The sequence below is a fragment of the Lynx rufus genome, unplaced genomic scaffold (assembly GCF_022079265.1).
Source record: "Lynx rufus isolate CCGP_SWC_20201006 ecotype Redwood Valley unplaced genomic scaffold, mLynRuf1.p SCAF_21, whole genome shotgun sequence".
NCBI classification, from domain to species: domain Eukaryota; kingdom Metazoa; phylum Chordata; class Mammalia; order Carnivora; family Felidae; genus Lynx; species Lynx rufus.
This window is the reverse complement of record NW_025814836.1, coordinates 23,438,151-23,460,503: the sequence shown is the minus strand read 5'-3', so window position 1 is coordinate 23,460,503 and position 22,353 is coordinate 23,438,151. Positions and strand designations below refer to the sequence as shown.

General features: G+C 51.6%; 1 long non-coding RNA gene across 1 annotated transcript; it reads left to right on the top strand.

Moving 5' to 3' along the window:
- Positions 1 to 927: 927 nt before the first annotated feature.
- On the top strand, positions 928 to 21,006 carry LOC124517389 (uncharacterized). The gene is made up of 5 exons (XR_006963434.1): positions 928 to 1,381; positions 2,512 to 2,831; positions 13,034 to 13,087; positions 13,960 to 14,145; positions 20,517 to 21,006. It is a non-coding gene; the product is annotated as an uncharacterized LOC124517389 (long non-coding RNA).
- The last annotated feature ends 1,347 nt before the right edge of the window (positions 21,007 to 22,353 follow it).

Here is a 22,353-nt window from a genome sequence, read left to right as displayed (position 1 = left end):
ATAAAACGGGACAATAAGCGCCCTGCCCCCATTTAATAGCGCCGTGGAGGGTAAAATGAACTCACACAAAGGACCTACAATTGTGCCCAGCACCTGACACACTTTCAATAAATGTCAATCGTTACAGGTATTATCTGTTGTGTGAATCTGCTGCCCTCTCAAAGGCAGGAGGCACAAACCTTTCGTAGCACTGAACTTGTACAGTGCTCGCTTTCAAATACGAAATCCTAGTACAGAGAGGAATGTTTTGACCTTATTTTCGCCCTATTGGCCTAAAGAATGCTGTACCCTTGGCAACTGTGGAAATCAAGAAGCCCCTTACATGCGACTATGTCCCAGTGTGGACACTAGATGGAGCTGAGACCATAAGAGTGGCTGTTCCGACCCAGAAACAGCTGGATTGAGCCACCTGACCCTCTTAAATTTAGCCTCTGGACCGGGGTGGAGGCTGTGCTGGTTCCAACTGGATCCTCTGACCGCCGAGTGCACCGAGAGGTCTGTCCGGTGACCACTCAGCCGCGGACGCCAGACACTGCCCACCACACGTCCCTCACGGCCACCTGAACGTAAGGCAGGGCAGGGTGACTTCCTGGGTTTACAAGAGGCGCAGTCACCCGGCTCAAGGCGGGGCACACGCTCTGCGCCCCAGGCCGGGCGCCTCCCACCGGCCGCAGCACGGGCTCCCGAGGCTCAGTTGTGCAAGCGGAGCTCCGGAAACCGCGTGGCCTCGCCCTCCCGCGGTGACCTCGCAGCTGGGGGCCCGGCCCCGCCCCGCCCCGGCCACCAACGGGGACGACGCGCGTCCTCACCGCGGAGGGGGGGGGGGGGGAAGAGGGGGGGAGGGGGAGGGGGAGGGGGGAGGCTGGGCGGGAGCTCCAGAGCCACCCCCGCCCCATTTCTCTTTTCCAGAAACGTATTTTTTTTTAAGGTTTTGTTTTTAGAATAGCGCCCCGCTCGTTATGAGACACTCGTGTCACACTCAAGAGTACAAACAGAAAATGCTCCAGTGGACACCAGCGCCCCCAGAATTCTCGGCGGCGACCTCTTTCTCCGTCCATTTTCAGAGAGAAGGACAGATGGACGGATGGAAATCTTTCCCAGAAAAGGGCTCCTGCAATGATACACGCTCTTCGGGGGGGAAAAGCACTTAAATTCAACAGAACAAAAGGAAGCCTGGATGTAACTGAAGACATTGCCCAACTGCAAATGATTGTGCTTCTTATGTTTCTCAATTATTTCCCTAAAAGGAAAGAAAAATACCAAGAGGCTGGATTCATTCTTTAAACATGTTTCCACTGTAGATGGCATCTCTTGACAGCCGGTGATTTGGGACGAGGAAATGAGCTCACCCACTTCCTATCCCCTTCCCCTCCCAGAAGCTGTGAGTTCTTATTTTTACATTGTCGAGTTCTGTGCTCCTTGCATCCTGTCCTGTAACCATCCTTCCCACCATTGTTTGGCTCAGTTCCGTGCAAGCATATGGGTGTTCTGCTCACGGCCAGTCCTTTCCAAATGAGCTTCCTGGTCCTCTGTTCCCGAGTCCTTCAGCTGGGAGCTCCTCCTGACACCTTGACTTGGCCTTCAAGGACTCTGTTCCCCGAGAGGGTCCTGTCGGTCCCAGCCTCTGGGTTGCGGCTGCCAGGCTGCAGGTCTGGAGACCTGAAGCACGGCCCGGGGGTAGGTGGATGGTCAAACGGGCTGACGGATGCCCGGTGAAACCGGCACAAATCCCCAGTGTTGGGTCGAGCACTGCACTCACCAAGATGATTGCTTGCTGAAAACCGAGTCTTGAACTTGTATGTGGTGATACACAGTTGAAGTTTTAGATTTTGGAAAGAAGGGAAACGACGAGGGGGTGGGGGTGCAGAGAGGGGTATGGAATATTGTGTAGAAAGAAAGGACAGGCCAGGCTTCTGGCCCAGGGAACCTCCATGACCATGTTTCCCATCGCTACCCTCACCCCCGTACATTTCATCCCGTCAACAGCAGTGCCCTCTCCTGTCTGCACTTGGAGAAATCCACCTTCTTCAGTGCCTAGGTCAAATGCCACCTCCCCTGTGAAGCCCTTCTGTGACGTTTGGATCATTATTTGGCAAATATTTACTTCCCTCCTCTCCCACTGTGGGAAGAGTGATGAGACGGCTGATGAGATGTTTAGAGACCAGACGAGGAGCCAACCACGACATGGGCTTGGTGGCAGAGCATGCCTACATGGGCTTCCGTCATTGCTAGGAGCACAGTTCCCCCCCCTGCATAGCCCGCTCGTTCCAAAACAGACCTCAACCAAACCCCTGCCAGGAGCCAATCTAGCTAGGCCCAGCAAAACTGGCAGTGGAGTCAGAAGTACATGCTTATAATGTAAGCCATTGAATGAAGGGGCCATTTGTTACACGGCATTGCTGCAGTGATGGTTGACCAATGCACTTTCTCTGTCCATTTTCTCTTTTGTGCTTGAGCTGTACTTTGTCCCACAGCTTTACTTTATTAACCCTAGAACTGATTTTGTTGTAGAGTCTGGCTTCCCTCTGGTCTATGAGCAGCTTGAGGCGAGGACGGTGTCTGACTCAATTCTGACAACCCAGTGCCCAGTTGAATGGCACCCAAAGTCATCCTTTCCATCTGCAACCTTTCCAGGACAGCCGGTCTCAGTGGAGAGCCCAAGGCCTCTGCTTCCAGGACACATCTGCAAATTTGGACAAGAAGGTTCAAAAGCCCCACACTTTGGTATCCACTGCCAGGGAAAATACTCAGAGCACAGCTGCCCTCACCTGGGAACATTGGGACAACGGCCTCTTTGATAGGCTAAGGAATGGAAACAGGGAGACGACCTGGTAAGTTCATATGAGAGGGGTGGGGATGGGGAGAATATAAACAAAGAACCCTGGAGCCACAGAAACCTTGGAAGGCCAGTTTGCAAGGTGTCCAAGTAACCGGGAAGCAGTGATGGCACAATGGAGGTCTGTCCCAGGGGGATGAACACCAGAGCCAGGGTTCTGGGGTTGGGAGGGGTAGCTGCAAACTGGGGTTGCCAAACTCTGCCCACCAGCATCTTGCCGTGACAACCTAGATTCCAGCTAGCCTAGTTTCCTTAAAATTCATCATCCAAACCTGGACACTTTCTGAGAGGCAAAGCAGACAGTATTCATAATTATGCCAGGACGGGGGTGCCTGGGTGGTTCAGTCGGTTAAGTGTCCGACTTCGGCTCAGGTCATGATCTTACAGTTCATGAGTTCGAGCCCCGCGTTGGGGTCTGTGCTGACAGCTCAGAGCCTGGAGCCTGCTTCAGACGGTGCGTCTCCCTCTCTCTGCCCCTCCTCTTCTTCCTCTCTGCCTGCCTGTCTGTCTCTCTCTCAGAAACAAATAAACATTAAACAATTTTTTTAATAAAAACAATAATCGTGCCAGGACAACGGACATAATCAGGGACGGCCAACCAAAGAGAGACGTGCGGTCAGCCTGCGTTGCAAGGAACCAGACCTAGAGGCAATATTGCTTAGGGGCTGAGCGCATGGGCCCTGGAATTAGAGACCTGGGTTCAAACGTGTCTCTGCCCGTCCTGGCTGTGAAGCCAGGGCAAGTCAGTGGCCTCTGTGTGCTTCGGTCTCCTCATCTATAAAATGGGGACGACGATGCCCACCTCGTGGGCTTGTGCCTGCCCCTAGTAAGTGCTCCCTAAATGTTAGCTTGTCATGTTTGCCGTAATTCTTTTTAATAAGTCGGCCCTTTATTACCGGACTTCAGAAACACAGTGAAAGGATTTGCTGAGACCACCAAGCTCACCCTCTGAAAGGAGCACTGAACAGAATTTTCTCGGCACGCAGAGGGGTCCTGTCTGAGCCCCCATCTTGTCTCCCTAAGGAACCGGGGGGACCGGCCAGTCTGGCCAGGGTGCAGGGGTCATCCTCAGCTCTGTCCCGGTTCCAAAGCCTCAGGACTCACCTCAGAGGATGCTTAGTCTCCACCTGCTCAAAGCCAGGCCTCGTGAGTACCGACTCTTCCTTAACCAGTTTCCACAGGGGCCGCGTTTCCCCTCAGCAAGCCCTGCACCTTGCCAGGGCCGGGGTTACTGATGGGGGAGCCTCGCAAGCCGGGACCTCCCTTCCCGGAAGCCAGGCCAGCCCAGCCCCAGTCCCCTGGCCGCTCTTGCTTGATCCATCTGGCCGATCGGACGTTCTCTCCCGGGAACCCGAAGCTTGAGTGGGAGAAACACAGAGTCCGGGTGTCATTGAAATTGAGCCACATTCACGGCAGTGCCCCAGAGGGGAGGCTTCCACCGAGGCCCCCGAGCAGCTAGCATTGTGCCTGCTTGTTCGCCTGTTCCTCCGAGCCTGTGCAGCCCCACTAACCTCAAAAGTCCCCAGGAGTCCCCGGGAGTGAGGACTTCAGCGGCCAGCTCGCAAAGACCGAACTCTTGAGGCATAGCGTGGGAATCACTGCAGCTCTGGTCCCCCCAGCCGGCGTGGCCGTCCTGCCCCCCCACCCCCCCCCCCCCCCCCGCCCCGGGCTCATGTTGCTGGCCCTGCCTTCTGGATCACGTGGTGGTGTTGGGAGCTGGTGAGACGTTTCACTTCCTGCTGCAGGTAGCTGTCCCTGGCCTCGCTCCGGGGAATTCCCAGTGTCACATTGTCACACACCTCTAGCCATCACAGAGAGTGCTGTCCAGTGCCCCACCTCCCTGCCAAGGCCTGGCAATCTCGGGCTCACAGGATGCTAATGACGGGTGCACAGATGAGCGTCCCACAGGCCTGGGGTGGGCTGGCTGCTTGGGTGCAGCGGCAGCGATCAGATGTCTTACTGAAGGACTTTCCAGAAGCTTTAACGTGCCAACCCACCTCCAGGAGGTTGATGTGGTAGGGCAGCATTTCTCAAGCTTATTTAACCCTGAATCCTGTGTTCTGGGCCCACCTTGTGAGCCAGAAGTTCTATGGAACCTGCTGGGAAAGGCGTGGAAACAGGTAGGGATGGGTGAGGGCAGGATGCAGGGGGGAATTAGAGACTTTGAAAGGACCAGACGAAGAGAGGGGAAAGGATGCATCCAACAGGGAGAAAGAGCTCAAGAGGAGGAGAAGGCACCCAGCATTTCCGACATGCCCGTGGGCCCAGGCTCCAAGAAGCCTGAGAGAGGCCTCTGACCAGTCCGTGAATATTATTACATCTACTGGTTACCAATGTTAATAAAAGCCAGCGACCACCCCAGAAGCCGCACCTGAAACTTGAATGGGAAATGGAGATGGGCTGCTGCCCATGAAGAGCGCCCCCTGGTGTTCTCTCGCTGCCTCTACAAACCTTTATGGGCACCTGTCGTGGGACTTGCTGGCCGGCAGCCTCTGGTCCACAGCTGATTTTTTTTTTTTCTTTCTTTCTCCAATTCAAAATAGTCTGCCTGGTTGTCTCGTTTGTGTGAATGTGAGTGTGACTCAGTAGATTTTTTTCTTTTTTTGGTAAAATGATCATTATCACTTCCAGGTGACATGATTCTAGACCTGAAAACTTGGGAGAAAATTTTAAAAATATTGTGTTTTGTTTTTTTTTTTAGTGTAGTTGACACACAAGAGAAAATCAAATCTAAAACCACAAGAAACCGTAAGAGAAATAAGTTGTACAATTACATAAGGATTAACGACCGAGAGATTGAATCAAGATGGCAGCTTTGCAAAGCTGCCCAATTCCAACCCAACCCTCTAAACGCGACCAGAGATACGTATTTAAGTCCCTGTCGTGGGGCTAGAAACTGCAGAACGATATCCTTAGTATCAGAAATTATGAGGAATAAAGGATGCTGGAAAGTGAAAGGCAAATAGATGAGACCGAGTTGAAGGAAAAAAAATCTAACCTCCAATGTTTAGGTAAAGATGCCTGTAAGAGAGAGGCTGGCTGCAAGGGTGTGCCAGGTGTGGGGAGTGGGGTCCAGGGAGCTGACAAGGTGACAGGTGGGTGCGGTTGAGGGCTTGCTCCTCCCCCATCCACTGCCCCAGCAGCTGGCGACCCATGCCTCTGGCAGACGGCAGAGAGATAAGGACAAACTGGGGGACCAGGATGGGACATAGGGCTCATTTCCTTTGTAAACAATGAGCCCTCTATCAATAAGATAAAGGCCAACACCCAACTGAAAAACTGGGATCAAGATAGAATCAGGCAGTTCGTGGGAAATGAAACATACAAATAACAAATATCCATATGAAAAGATTCTGGACCTCACTCGTCATTAAAGAAATGCTAATTAAGACAAGGAGATACATGTGGCTCATTTTTTTTTTTAATTTTAATCTTTATTTTTGAGAGAGATTGAGAGAGAAAGACAGACCGTGAGCAGGGTAGGGGCAGAGAGAGAGGGAGACACAGAATCCGAAGCAGGCTCCAGGCTCCAAGCTGTCAGCACAGAGCCTGATGTGGGGCTCACCATTAGCAAAGATTTCAAAAGAGTGCTCGGGGCTAGTGAGGGTGTGGGGAACAGGCTGATGGGATATAAATTGGTGCACCCTTTCTGGAGGACAATTTGACATCAGCTATTGAACGGAATTTAATGTACTGGAAGACAATAGGATAAAATATATTTTTTATATTCTTGGAGTAGGGAAAACCTTCCTAAGGAAGACACAAAATCTAGAAACCTTAAAGGAAAAAAATGAACAGACTTGGCCTCAAAAATTCTTAACTTCCGTAGCACTAGAGACCATATCAGAGATGAAAGATCAAGTACAGGGGCGCCTGGGTGGCTCAGTCGGTTAAGCGTCCGATTTCGGCTCAGGTCATGACCTCGCCGTTCGTGAGTTTGAGCCCTGCACCAGGCTCTGTGCCGACAGCTCAGAGCCTGGAGCCTGCTTCGGATTCTGTGTCTCCCTTTCTCTCTGCCCCTCCGCTGCTCACTCTCTCTCTCAGGAAATAAACATAAAAAAAAAAAAAAAGAGCAAGTATAGAGAACAGGTGCAACACACATAACCTAAAATAGCAACATGCATAACAACTTAAATACACATAGTCCCTCCGTAGAGAATCTAAAGCTTTATATTCCAAAATATATACGGTCAAAGGACACGAACAGGCAAGTCACAGGAGAATTCAAGTGGCTTCTAGTTGAGAAGGGACACTTGTGCTCGCTAGGGGTCAGAGAAATGCAAATTTAAAAATTGAAAATATTTAGTGCTGGCAAAAGGAAAAGAGTGGTTTTGTATGCTGTGGTCATTGTGTGCTGATAGAGTCTTTAGACGGGCCATCGGGAGAACCTGTCAACATGTAAAATGTGCAGATAAACTTCCAGGAATCTTTTCTTTGGGAATACCCGCTTCTGTGGAAATACCCGCTCAACTGTACGTGGATGTGTCAGAAAGTACAGTAAACCCTTGGTCTGTGAGCATCATTCGTTCCAGAAACATGCTGGTCATCCAAAGCCCTTGTATATCAAAGTGAATTTCTGCATAAGAAATAATGGAAACTCAGATGATTCGTTCCACAACCCAAAAATATTCCTATAAAAATGATTACGGTACCGTAATATAATACAAAATGATAAGAAAATACAAAATATAAAGAAAAATAAACAAATTAACCTGCACTTACCTTTGAAAACCTTCGTGGCTGGTGTGAGAGAGACAAGCGAGAGGAGAGTGATTGTGTAGGACGACTTTCACGATCACTGACGCAATCACTGCTATTGGCTCAATGGAATCTTTTTCTTTTCGTGCAACTTTAACAAGGAGCCTATCCAATGACCTAGAATGAGCAAAGCATTCTTAACCGACTGAGCCACCCAGGCGCCCCCTAGCAAAGCATTCTTAAGCTCGCTCTTGTCTGGAAAAGCAAAGGACTGTCCCGAGGTGCTTTGAAGGGACAAAAAATACACTAATGCCAGTTGTGGGCACCTTCCAATGTTCTGAAAAATCACTGATCTCTGCCAAACACCGCAACCTGAGACCGAGCATCCAAGCATGGGAGACGATCACCCACAATCCTACAGAGAGAGAGAGAGAGAGAGAGAGAGAGAGAGAGAGAACCACTGGGCTCAGTTGTGATCATGTGATATCCTGCGTCACGTCCTACTCGTATTGCAAGACACCGCTCGTTTATCAAATTAAAATTTATTAGAAATGTTTGCTCGTCTTGCGGAACACCCGCAGAACAAGTTACTCGCAACCCAAGGTTTCACTGTATGCTCATCACAGAACTGTTCGTATTAGAGAAACAATGGAGAGGATCTAAAGAATCAGAGAGCGAGAAGAGAAAGGCGACTTCACTTTTTGTATGTTTGTGTGTGAGCTTTTTCTATTTAATATTGTTTTAAGTTAATGCCTCAGAGGGGGGAAATGCTCTGTGTCTGATTTTCTGGAAATTATTACAGTGAAATTCCGGCACCTGCTTTCCCCAAACCCCATTCACATGTCCCCGAAATCAATCCAAACAAGGTCTCAGGCACAGCCCAGGACAAAAGAGGAGGAGCATAGCTTAGACTCCGGGATCCTTGTAACCCAGCACCTCCTAATGGGAAGAGAGGCAGAGGTAGATTCCCTTGGCACCACCCCTTACCCCACCTGGCTGGGGAGGCTGATGTCAGGTGAGGATGTGGCCACATCTGCATGGAGGAGGCAGGAGATATCTGGGCTTAGCACTCCGCCCAGCCCAGGAGAGGGACCCAGGACAACAGCCTAATCCTCCGGCATCAGGTTCAGAACAGCTCCGAGGAGAGCAAGGAAGAGAACTCACCCGTGTCACCCCAAGCCCGGGGACATTTACAGTGAGGTCACGTAGACTCGGGGGCCCAGGAGAACAACCCGGGTACAGGAAGCGCCAAGACGACGGTAAAGCAGGGCAGTGGGTCTTTGCACTGTCCTCCTCCAAACAGCACGAGTGACTCAGCCCTCCCGAGGGTGCCACGTTCTCTCTGCTTCCGCCATTTGGTCTCATCTCACTCGTGACCCCCCCCTCCATGTGAGGCCTACTCAGGGCTGATGATCCAAATACCTAACAGCTACCAGAGCATGGGCCCCCGCCAGGCAAAACAGACACCAGCTGTGAACAACGGAAAGAGATAGCAAATTACCCCCTAAACTCGCTGGCTTACAACAACAAACATTTATGATCTCACCCACTTATGGGTCAGGAATTTGAAGCCGCTTAGTTGGATGGTTCCGGCTCAGGGTCTCTCAGGAAGTTGTAGTCAAGAGGTTCAGGTGGAGTTACAGTCATTCGAAGGCTTGGCCTGGGCTGGGGCATCTGCGTCCAAGGCTGTGGGCAGGAGGCCTCCGTGCCCCGCCCCCCCACCCCACCCCAGCGGACCTCTCCAGAGGGCCGCTTGGGCGTCCTCACAATATGGCGGCTGGCTTCTGCAGCGGGACTGACCCAAGAGAGCAAGGCTGAGTCACAATGTCTTTTATGACCTAGCCTCCAAAGTCACACACTGTCATTTCTGCAGTACCCTAGCAGTCGCACAGGTCAGCCATACTCTGTGTGGAAAGGGACGGGCACAAGGCGCAAATACCAGGAGGCGAGGATCGGTGAGTGACATTCTGGAGGCTGCTCCCTCTTCGAAATCCTCTAACGGATTGCCACCCCTTAGAACAAAACACAAATGCCTGCCCGTGGCCTGCAAGGGCTGGCGGGACTGGGGCCCTGCCTGCTTTCCAGGCCCATCACGCCCTTGGCCACTTGCGCTAACTGCCAGATGCACCAACCTGTCCCTCAAGGTCCCACGCTCATCCTTCACGGTCTCCACTACATCCGCCTGGAAGCCTCCCTACCAGACTTTGCATGGTTCCTCCTCACCTTTTAGGTCTCGGCTCCAATGCCACCTCCTCAGACAGGTTCCCCTGACCACCTTACCAAAAATAGCCCCCACCCCTGCCTGCCTCTCTCTCACATCACCTCGCGTGGTGTCGCCCTCCACGGTTGCAAATGCGTAGCTACGACATGAGCGATGATCCATAATTTACATTTTGTGGCACCGATTCGATGTATTTCCACGTGCAGTCGGTTCCGATGTCTTGCTACGTTTCCTTCATTTCCTTCCGAGACGCCCGTTCACATCACCCCGTGTTGGCTTCTTCCCGGCACGGCGCTGACCCCTCTCTGAAATGATCCTGTGCGTCGGATTATTGCCCTTCTCCCTTCACGTGCCAGTGAGAGCCCTTGCTTTTAAGCAACAGACTCTTTCCTAGCTGGTTGAAGCTGAAGAGGGATTTATTAGCAGATAGGAAGCACCTCAGAAGTCGCCAGGAGAGCAGAGAACTAGGCTTGGAGGTCATCTGTGTGGATCAGTCCTCGTATGAGCCCCACTGAGTGCGCGTGCACACACACACACACACACACACCACTGTTGCCCGGGTGGGCACTTGAAGCTGGAGACCACCACGGGGAGGCCTGCAGCTGGCGACTCTGGGATCCGGATGGATCTGCTGTACTCTCTCCGGAGAACATTCCTCGGCACCTGCCTCTCAGTGTCACTTGGATGCGGGCGCATCTGATGGCTGGCGTCTTGTGTCACCTTCTCTGCTCCATCTGCAAGCGAGGCTGGGAACCTACGTGGCTTCCACAGAGGGAGATGTCAGTTCATAAGGCGGGGGGGCGGGGAAGCCTCAAACCGAGGAAGAGTATATGCCGTGGTTCAGGGATGCCAGTGCATTGATGACATATGTCGTGTCCCGTCTACTCTTTCGGCTACTTCTCATCCCCAACCCCTCTCTCATCCTCAGACTTCACAAACGACAACACAACCCAACGGCAGGCTGAGAGCCGCTTCTCAAAAAGAAAACAGTTACTTGTGCAAAGACTGCATGGCTCTGCTCCAAAACTTTAGGGCTTGTCGCCAGCCTCTGACCATCTCGCTCATGTCTTTATTGCCTGCCGGAAGCCCCCCTCCGGGTAGGTGCCGTGAGAGCAGGGCCTTTGTTTCTTACCTCCGTATCCTCGGGACCTAGAACGGTGCCTGGCACATCATGGCGCCCGTAGATGTCAAGTTCATGAGCTATATGCGTGACGTCCCCTCCCACGCTGAATAAGGCAGAAATGGCAGGGTGTCCCTTTCAAGCCTCGGCTCCCGGGGCCCACCGCCCTGTTCTCTGGCTGTTCCCAACTTCAGCTTCCAGGGAGGAGAAGTCCGATCGGTCATCTTGTCTACTTGTGCCAAGCCGTAGATTGTCCGGGGGTGGGGGTGGCTATCAACTGGAGGCTTCGAAGAGGGGTGTCTGCCTACCACCCCCTGCCTCCGGGGAGGGGAGTCTCACGGCTGCGAGATCCCAAATGTGTGCGATGTGACGCCGTGTCTTGTACAACGGGGTCACGTCATGCCGGAGGATTGGATTCCAAACTCTCCGTGTAAGACTTTATCCCATGTAGTCAGAGTCACACATGAATGTCCCTTCCGTTACCGCAAACCTCCCTCCTGCACCGCGTCACCTATCAAACATGCACCTCAGCCGGTTACGCTTCGAAGTGGGGACCGATGGCTGTTTCTCTGGGTGAGCACCAGACGAAGACATTGGATTGCCTTATGGGTCGCGTGATGTGAAAAGCACACATGAGGTGCTCACAGTGTGAGAGACACAGGGGCCCCGACCCACTGAGAAAACCACGGGTTGCCATCACACTCTCTTGTGGGCCGTGTGCACCCTGGGTCACAGGAGGTGGGATCTCGGTGCTACACTGTCCTCCCCTCCCCTCCCCTCCCCTCCCCTCCCCTCCCCTCCCCTCTCCTCCCCTCTTTCTGTTTTCTTCTTCCTCCCTCCCCTCCCCTCCCCTCAACTCCCCTCTTTCTGTTTTCTCCTTCCTCTTCCCTTTTGAACACATATATACGACAAGGTTTGTGGTTTAAAAAACAAAATCCATTTGCTCCTATTGTATTGACACATGAATATAAGAGGAAGAAAATTAATCTGGTCCTGGTGAGAAAGCCCCGAGTGCAGAAGTAAAAGGAGGAAGCACCGAAATCTTGTTGATAATCCTATTCTCTGAAATAGATCTCTCACATGAAATGGAAGAAGATTTTAGAAAACAGCAATTACCTACCGTCAGGGGGACAAAGACAGCGCCGGGGGCCTGGGGGCTCTAGTGCCTCAGCCTTGTCCCTGGAAGGTGCAGTTAATAGGGTTACAGGAGGCTGGATTATTACACAGAAGAGAGACAGAGAAATCTCTGTGATGTGTGGGGGAAACTAATGGAGAGAAGGAAGGAAGCTAAGGAAAGCGCCAGACTTCTAGGAGGAAGTGTGAACATATAGGGGGACCAGAAAATCCCTGAAATTTCTGAATAAATCAAGTGGAACAGAATCAGTGATCAAAACTTGCTTTTTCTGTCCCTCTTCCTCTTTCTTTCTCTTCCTCTTCCTCCCTTCCTCCCTTCACTCCTCTCTCTTTCCCTTTGTCTGTCTGTCTCTCTCTTACACACACACACACACACACACACACACGGGCAGAGTTTTGTGTTTTCTTCACTGCTGTCTTCCCAGAACTGAAAACAGTGGCTAGCCCAGGGGCACCTGGCTGGCTCAGAGTGTGGAACATCTCACTCTTTATCTCAGGGTCGTGAGTTCAAGCCCCATGTTGGGCATAGAGCTTACTTTAAAACAACAAAGACAGGGGCGCCAGGGTGGCTCAGTCAGTTAAGTATCCGATTTAGCTCAGGTCATGATCTCACAGTTTGTGGGTTCGAGCTCCGTGTCAAGCTCTGTGCTGACAGCTCAGAGCCTGGAGCCTGCTTCCGATTCTGTGTCTCCCTCTCTCTCTGCCCCTCCCCTACTCACACTCTGCCTCTTTCTCTCTCAAGAGTAAATAAATGTTAAAAAACAAAAGAGAACAAGACAAAAAACCAGTGCCTAGCTCATAGTAAGCCTTTAATATTTATTATATAAATGAACGGAAGACTTTATAATGAACTGAGATGGGTCATCTCACAGTAACGAAAAGCCCATCTAGTCCTCTTGGTGAAATCCCTAAACTTGATGGAAAACAACAAAGACTCTCCCAAATTTCAAACAGAAAAAAAAAAAAAAAAGGCTAAATCGTTTTCAAAACTCTTGATAACCAAGACGAGCTTTGAACTTCACAGAGCACCAGTCACCGCCTGAGACGATGGAAGAAAACCCACAGAGTCCTGGAGGGGGTGAGTGGCTCTCAGGACTCCTGAAGCCAGGAAGACAATGGAAGGAAGTCTCCCGATGGGAACGCAGGAAAGTTGGCCTCCTGGGACCTTGGGGGAACCCAGTGAGCTGTGAAGGGACAGCTCTCCCTCACTCCAGCGATGTTTACGGAGAGCTTCCGTGCACCTGCCTGCCCTGTTCTCCCAGGCCTGGAGTTGCAGGGAGAGGAGGCGGTGGGTCAGTGACAAGTGAAGGAACGTGGCCTTGCTGCCGTGATGTCGGTGGGGCTGGCAGGGTAGCCCCACCCACCATGGGCAGCTGCACCGCTGTGACATTGAAGGTCCCTTGGCCCTGGGTGGTGACCCACAAGACAGTCTTCCAAGAACCTGTGATCACTCTGTGCCCCGCCCCCCCGGGGCGGGCTCAGGTCAGGCACCCCTTAACCCTGGCAGAGTTGAGGCGGGGACACTAAGCGGCGGAGGGCTTGACGGCGATGACATCAACAGAGCCCAGCCAGGGTGTTTGTGTTCACTGGGCTGTGGGACAGGCAGCCGGGTCCTTCTCCTAGATCCCCAGCCTCCAGGGCTCGGCCCCTAGGAGCCTGGAGCTGCCTTTTGTCCTTCCAGGGAAGCCAGACCAGAGGCGAGCAGTAGCTTGCTCTCCCCTTTCCCCCTGAGCCCCAGCGTGCCAGGGCCAGGGCACCCCCCAACCCTGTCCAGGGGGCGACATCACCAGCCACGCGGCAGGAAAGGGAATGGAAAGCAATCCCTGAAGCCCAGGTCCTTGCCTCACCCCTGCCCCCCTCCCCCCGTCTGCTCTCCTCCCTTCCCCGCTGCTGCTGTGGCCACGTTCTAGCCACAACGCTCATGTGTACGTCCCCTGTCCGTCCTTTCAGATGTATTTATTGCGTTCCCACCATGCGCTACCAGCCGGTGGACAGAACAGCCTCAAATCCTGCTGTTGTGGGGGTTTTGACGCCACCGAGATGGTGACCAAGGCAGATCTCTACACCGGTCACCTATTCCCAGCTCCCCGAAGCTCCGGAACAATCATCACGGACGTACCACCCAACCTGTACACGGTAAGAAAGTAAGCAGTACTTTTTGTACCTTGGGGACAAAAATAAAAACCCAGTCACTTAAGTGTCACTCCTACAGCAGCATTGACTTAATGACTAAGAAAAAAAAATACCATTGTCTGAACAAAGAGACATATTTGGCGAGTTTTATTATACTGACTGACATGCTTAATTCCCATCCCTCCGGAGGAAAGGAGGCACTGAGTGTTCCCCCCACCCTCACCCCCCCCTTAAAAAAAGGATAAAAATAAATGACCAGAACAGACACAAAACAGCAGCCCCAGCTCCCTTCAGTCCCAAGCACTGTCTGGAGACTGACTCACCCAGGGATTGTACCCAGAGGGATGGCGACCCCTTCACCAGGTTCAGAGAAAACGGTGATGCACCTGCCGATGGCAGGGCCGGCCCCGGGGGCCTGGCCCGAGAGTAGCCAGGACTGGGGGGCAGGGAATGTGTGGGGAGCCCAGGCCAGTCTTCTGTCCCTCTGTCTTCTCTGTCTATGGCTCTGTCTCTTCTGTCGTCCCTTCTCTTACTGTGTCCCTGTGTGTTTGCCCTGCCACCTTCCTGCCTCTCTGTCTCCTGGTCTGCCTGCTGGCCTCTCGGACCCAGGATCTCACATCTTCCTTTCCTCTCTCCCTCTCTCTGCTGAACCATGGCTGTTCTCTTCATGACCCTGACATGTCAGGTGCCCCTCCTAACTCACCCCGTCTCCAGGTTCCAAATCGGCAGGACAGAGAGGGCCCGCCCTCCCCACCGTCCCATGGCTCCGTGAGCCCGCGTGCTCACGCGCAGGGCAGGGGATGGCAGGGCCCAGTCTCGCGGATGGTGGTGGGTGTGGAGTTCTCAGATACAGGGGCACACCCTGGGGAGACACCTCCAGAAAGTCTCCTATGCTGCAAACCCCCCAAAAGAGGTGTTCTTGGAAATCCCTGTGGCAGACCCCACGTGTGCTGCTCCCTTTTGCAGAGTTTATAAATATAGACAAATTTCTAAGGCTTAAAAGAGACATATTTCACGTGTGACTGTGAAATAAAATGGTAAAATAGGTCCCTGTTCTACATGATCCGGGCTGAGAGCTTTTCTAAATGCAGCCTGCCGCATTAGCATCTTCGTGGAGCCTCTTCCTAATTTAAAGATCCTATAATTATATATCATGCATTGACATTGCTGAAAATCTGTGTAGAAATGTGGCCCGGGAAGGACCTAACCGAAACATGCCGTTTCCTTGGTTTAAAATGGCCACGCTCATGCCTGGAAAAATCCCACATATTGGCGGAGACAGATCTGGGAACGGCGCTTTTTCCTACGTGCTTTGTCAAGACCTCCCTGTCACCTCTCTGTGGAGGACCAGGAAGGGGCGTCGTCAGCCAGGAAGAAACACTCAGAGAAACACAGCTTCTTAAATGTGGGGGCCAGTGACAGTTTGAGGGTTTCGGGCACTACAGCCTTGGGGACAGACTGCAGCCGCTCCCAAATCCTGAATGCCCAGTAAGCCACGAAGAGAGGGGTCTACATTCATTTCTTTATAGAAACTACACGCAGCAATATTCTCCCGTCCTGAATCACAGGCGGCCTGATTGTTGTTCAAGTGGCCGTTTCTCGTCCAAGGCATCTGGTGGTTCTCCTCCTGTTTCCTGGGCATTTCTTGAAGCTTTGTCTAGTTTCCAGCTGAGCCGCGAGGGCCCGGAGACGGGTGAGGCCGGGGTCTGCCCTCCCGGCCCCAGCGCGGCGGTTCTGATTTGATCCGTTTCACTTTGTTTCCTAATTTAATTTTTTTACGGTAAATATTGGTTACACAGCAACAGTCCCCTAGTCCAGCCCTTCAAAGTTCAAACTCTTGAGTTAGTTCTTTTTGTGTTTACCTCCATCATTCTCAGTAATAGGCTTACTTGATCACTCATGGATGTTTCCATTTGAACCATCGTGTCCTGATTCCTGACCTCCCGGCACGGAAGAGGTCTTATCACACTGTCTTATCACACCCCCCTCCCCCTCCACACCCCAACACCCACACAGAAGCACACCTTTCCCCTCCCTTGCCTTCCCAAGAGAGTTTGCGCACAATGCTAATGAAATCTTTTGTGTTTATATTATTCTGACTGCAGAAGACGCTGTTAATACCCCACCCATCATGGGAAGGGCACCTGACTACTGGGGGGATCAGGGAAAGACTTCTGGATGAAGTTGGAGACCAAAGTGGGAGTTGAAGAACAACGCTGAGACAGCAAGGGGACAGGACAGCACGGGCAGGAAGTGCAGAGGCCCAGAGATGGAGAGGGGGTGCCGGAGCAGGGACTGAGGGGTGGGGAGCAGTGGGGGAATGAGCGGGAATGTCAGCAGACACCAGAGCCACTGGGGAGTTTGGCCCCGAGCAGTGTCACGATCAGATTGCATGTGGCGACAGGGCCGCCCTGTGTGGAAGGATGGATGGAAGGGGCCCCAGAAGCTGTTCCACTGGGCAAGAGAAGGTGCAGGCCCAGAGCAAGTAGTCTGCGAAAACCCAGGCACCTGACCTGGGCAGGGGGGTGGGGGTGCCAATCATGGGACTAGACAGGAGGAGAAGCCGGCTTCCAAGGAAGATCATGAGCTGCGGTGTGGACACACTGAGTGTGAGGTGTGGGCCGTGGCAAAACGAAAGGAAAAGGCGGGTGGGGAGCTGATGACAGGAAGGAAAGCAAGATGGCGGGAGGCAGTGCAAGGCCTACCGTGACCCCTGACTTGGAACACCTCCCAAAGCCTTTGGCAAAGTCTAATAACCCCATAGTGAGGTGTGATCACACGTGAGAAACCAGAGAAGAGGGTGCATTTTTTTATTAGTGTCCACCTAGCGCAGACAGAGAGACAACGTGTGAGAAACCCACATCCCAAGAGTCCCAAGGATCCCTGGAGATCAGAAGGAACCGGGGGAGGCCTCTGAGTTCTACCAATCGTGATGTAGGTGGTTCACCTAGATTTGCAGGTAGATAGGGAGCCCCTCACTAAATATCTCAGACTGTCACGGAGTGGCCGAGGCCCCCAGGTTGGGGTGGACATGGGAAGAGGAACTGCACGCCTGGGTGGCTTAGGCAGTGAAGGTTAAGGTCTGACTTCGGCTCAGGTCGCGATCTCGGGGTTCGTGGGTTTGAGCCCCGTGTTGGGCTCTGTGCTGACGGCTTGTAGCCTGGAGCCGGTTTCGGATTCTGTCTCCCTCTATCACTCTGCCCCTTACCCATTCACTCTCTCTCTCTCTCTCTCTCAAAAGTAAATAAAATTAAAAAATTAAAAAAGAAGGAAGGAAGGAAGGAAAAGAAAGAAAGAAAGGATGAAAGAAAGAGAAAAAGAAAAGAAAGAGAAAAGCAAAAGAAAAGGAGGACCTAGCTGAGCCAAACCTTTTGGTCCCTCCCTGGGGAGGTAGGTCCCAAACGCTGAGGAATGGAGGTGTTTCAAGGAAGAAGAGGCCAAAATGTCCGGTGGCACTGAAAAGCCGGGAATGATGAGGACCAAACAGAGTCTGTTGGTAGCGGGGCCAGGGAGTTGGGGAGGTCCCAGGGGAGAGTGGCCTCAGTGGGTGGATAGAAACACTCTGACAGGTGTCGGAATGCAGAATGGGGAGGCAACGGGAGGTAAGAAAGTAAGGCACAGAGTAGAGACAATGCTTTCTACAAACGTGGCTTTAAAGATGGTCCAGGAGCCCCGTGGTTCGATTCTCTTCCAAAGGCCTAAAAACCCTGTAATACCACTATGTAGCGTTGTTGTTTCCTTCTCTATCCGGGAAAAATGATCTATATCTATATCTGGATATATATTTATCTGTTTATGATTCCAAGTCCCACTGAAATCTGTGTTCCCCTTTCACACAAAGGCACATTTTACATCTTTGGTACAGAAGGAACATGGAGTGTCTTCATAAGTTCCTAGAAAAACTCCCGTCCCCAAATGGTGCCGATTACTGGACGGAGAGGGGCCTGCTTCAATGGGGAAATGGGGCTTTGATTGGAAGGGGGTTTTGCTGATTATCTCTGCTTCCAAAAGAGACTATGAAGAGTTCCTGAAGGGGGCACCTGAGTGGCTCAGTCGGTTAAACATTCGGCTCTTGATCTCAGCTCAGGTCTTGATCTCAGGGTCATGAGTTCAAGCCCTGCATTGGGTTCAAGCTCTGTGCTGGGTGTGGAGCCTACCTGAGATGAGATGAGATGAGATAAGATAAGATAAGATAAGATAAGATAAGACAAGACAAAAAAATAGGGGCGCCTGGGTGGCTCAGTCGGTTAAGCATCCGACTTCGGCTCAGGTCATGATCTCGCAGTTCATGAGTTCAAGCCCCGCGTCGGGCTCTGTGCTGACAGCTCAGAGCCTGGAGCCTGTTTCCGATTCTGTGTCTCCCTCTCTCTCTCTGACCCTCCCCCGTTCATGCTGTGTCTCTCTCTGTCTCAAAAATAAATAAACGTTAAAAAAAAATTTTTTTTAATAAAAATAAAATAAAATAAAATAAAATAAAATAAAATAAAGTAAAGTAAAATAAGGTCCAGAAAAACCCCCTCCCCTTGAAACAGGCTGTTCGGTGGTGGGCGCCGTGCCAAGTCCCCAGAAGGTCTAGCTGAGAGGAAGTTTTGAAAAACTGCTGTGGGCAAAGGGAACGAAGAGGGAGAAGAGATTCCCAGGGGAAATCTATTGGGGGGGCAGCACAGGGAGTGGGGGGCGGCACCTCCACACTCCCCTTCTTCCGTGGTGGTAGAACATTGAACGGTCACCCAAGGACCAGAAACAAGGGTCAGGATTTGTATGCCCGGCCTGGCCAAGTCCACGGTGCACCTCCTTTCAGATGAACGAGGAGCCCCAAACCCTTCCTGGAGGGGCCCGTGCTGCCCGCAGCCTGAGCAGTGCACTCAAAATGCCGAGCTTCTTTCTCTGCACCCAGGGCCACGTTGCCTGGGACTCTGGACCCACTTGGTCACGTACGTTCCAGCCCCATCGATGGGCCCAGTCTAGGAGGTGCCTCTGTTGGCCTCAGGGCTCCGCTGGGTGAGGGGGTGTAGGATGCTCGGCGCTATTAGGGAGATGGCGGTCTCTGCACACAGCATGGCGGTTTTGCATTTGTAATATTCATACGTCGACTTTTTTCTGTATTAATCTTTTCGCAAAACGTTTGTGAAATATAACCTACAAAAAGGCATATAGAATAATACAGAACGCTCACGTCCCTCTCCCCAAGTGTAAGGAAAATAAAACAAATATTACTAAGAGAGTCGAAGTCCCCAGAGTGTCCCCCCGTGACTGCATCCCCTCCCCCTGCCTCGAGGCACCTGCTACCTCGAGTTTGGGGTGTATCCTTCCTACACCCCCCACCATGGCAACCCAGACGGGATGGCCCCACGTGGCCAGTCTTGCTGCACGGGGGGCGAAGGGTTTGCCTCTCAGCATGGAAGTAACAAGAAAAGAAATCATGGCGGCAATAAAAAAGACATGAAAACTCTAGTGACGGAAATACAATTGCCTGGGGCGCCTGGCTGGCTCCATCGGTAGAGCAGGTGACTCTTGATCTTGGAGTTGTGAGTTCGAGCCCTGCGTTGGATGTAGAGATTCCTTAAAAATAAAATCTTAAAACAGAGAGAGAGAAAGAAAAGGAAGGAAGGAAGCAAGGAAGGAAGAAGGGAAGGAAGGAAGGAAGGAAGGAAGGAAGGAAGGAAGGAAGGAAGGAAGACAGCAATTGCAGAGAGAGAGAGACCAGAAACTCTCTGTTACTGATACATGGGCTCTGACACAGGAGGGACAAGTCTAGTGAGTGGCCATCTTGGGACACAGAAGCCTGGGGGTGGACAACCCACAGGACACTGACAAAGAAACGGGGCCTGGACCGGGACCGAGCCGTCCCAGCTACCCGTGGCCAAGGCCTCACGGATGTCCAGCTGAAGAGGAGTTCCATGAGGCAGCGTGGTGCACCGGTTCCAGAGCCGGCTCAGTACAGGCTGGCTGGTCGATCACGCTAAGCCCATTCCATGGTGACGGGTTAGTTTCTCCTCCGAGTCAGTGCTCAGATGGGGCTCCCCACCAGCCTCCCATTTGGCTCAGGAAAATAAAATGAAAGCCCTATTGGATTCTTGGGACATCTTGGAGCACTTCCTAAGGGACAGATGAATGAGAGGCTGGTGGTTGACATTTAACTACAGTTCCAACTTTATCAAATGTCTCCTTGCAATATGTCCAAGCCAGCCTAGAACTGGACTGGACTTGGTGGCCAGAGGGGCCGCCCGGCCTTCAGGCTGTGCTCCTAGCCCCTCTGCCCACCCCATGCTGGGCACAGGCCACCTGCCTGTATTGTGAAATCAGTTGCCTGAGATCCTGCCAAGGGTAATTTTCTATTCAAAGCATCTTTCTCCTCTTTGTTCTTTGTATAGGTCCCATGGTATGGTAATCGGCTTGAGCTGCCATGACAAAATACCATAGACTCCGTGCTGTAAACAACAGAAATTTATTTCTCCCAGCTCCAGAGGCTGGAAGTTCAAGATCAAGGTGCCAGCAAGGTAGGTTTCATTGTAAGGCCTCTTCTCTTGGCGTGGAGGTAGGGGGCCATCCTCTCGGTGTGCTTGCCTGACCCCATCTTTGTGCTGCGTGCAGGGGAGGGGGAGGAGGGAGAAAGAGAGAGGTGTTGTGTCTCTTCTTCTTACAAGGACATCAGTTCTGTCAGATTAGAGCCTCACCTTTACGACTGCATTTAACCTAAATTACACTCTGAAGACTCTATCTCCAAATACAGTCACATGGGGGTTAAGGTTTTAACGCAGGAATTATGGGAGGACACAACTGAGTCCACAGCACATGGACACCCAACAAATGCTCAGAATCTGGTCTGCCACTTCACAGAGAATAGAAAGAGTCAACTTTCTGTAAGTGTTAGAAATGTTCTGTATTTGTGTGGTAGTTACATAAGAGTGTGTGTGTGTGTGTGTGTGTGTGTGTGTGTGAGTGTGCATCAATTATTTGAGATATATACTTAAGATTTGTATGCTTAACTGTATGTATGTTACACCTCAACAAAAAAAATTTTTTAATGAACACACACGGAAGAGAAGAGAATCCAATTAAATCCGCGAGGCCTTTGGGAATGAAGAAGGTGCCCAGCGTGTTCTTAGGCTTGAAAGTGACACCAAGGAGTTACCGTGCAGGAATGGAAGGAACTTAGCCTTTATTGAGCATTTTGTTTTGTCAGGGTAGTTTTGGCTATAGGAAAGGGAAGTCCACACACTGTGTCAAGTATAAAGAGTCTTAGGGGTTTTTGTTTTTGTTTTTGTTTTTGTTTTAGTTTTATTTATTTATAGAGAGTGCATGCGCATGTGCAGGCAGGGGATAGGTAGAGAGAGAGGGAGAGATAAAGAATGCCAAGCATGCTCAGCACCGTCAGTGCAGAACCCAACATGGGGCTCAAACTCACGAACCATGAGATCATGACCTGAGCCGAAATCAAGAGTCAGACGCTCAACCAACTGAACCACCCAGGTGCCCCTCCAGTATGAAGAGTCTTACATGAATGCAAAAGAATCTGAAGGGCCAGGGCTTACAAGGGATAGAAACCGGGTTATTCCCTCATTGCTAACTCAGTCTCTCTCGTGCACTTTCTGCCTATGCCTGTCTATCTACCCCACACCCCTCTTTGGATCTGTTTCCTCTCCTTTCTCTTCATGGTTCCAATATGGCTGCCACAGCTGTTTGGTCAGTACAAGTCTCCCTCCTCAGTTCCTACCATCAACTGTTCTTTCCTTTTTGCCTCTTAGGTCAACCTCCTGAGAAGGGCTCTAGCACACATTAAAAAAATTTTTTTTTATGTTTATTTATTCTTAGAGAGAGAAAACATGAGCAGGGGAGAGGCAGACACAGAATCCAAAGCAGGCTTCAGGCTCTGAGCTGTCAGCACAGAGCCCAACACAGGGCTCGACCTCACGAACTGTGAGATCATGACCTGAGTCGAACTCGGACACTTAACCGACTGAGCCACCCAGGGGCCCCGGCTTTAGCACGTGTTTTTGAGCCAGTGTCCACATGTAAGTTAGAAGACTGCCATTGGGTCCAATCATCTGCAACAGGAAGAAGGAGGCCGTGTGGCACAGTTTGAAGTTACGTAAGGCCCAGGTCCTGGGTTAGAATAACTTGGAGAGGTGGGCAACAAGAGATACCTATCTCAAGAATGTTAAGTGCTGGGGTTTTAAGAATTTCTCTATTTTCTTGTACTGTCTTTGG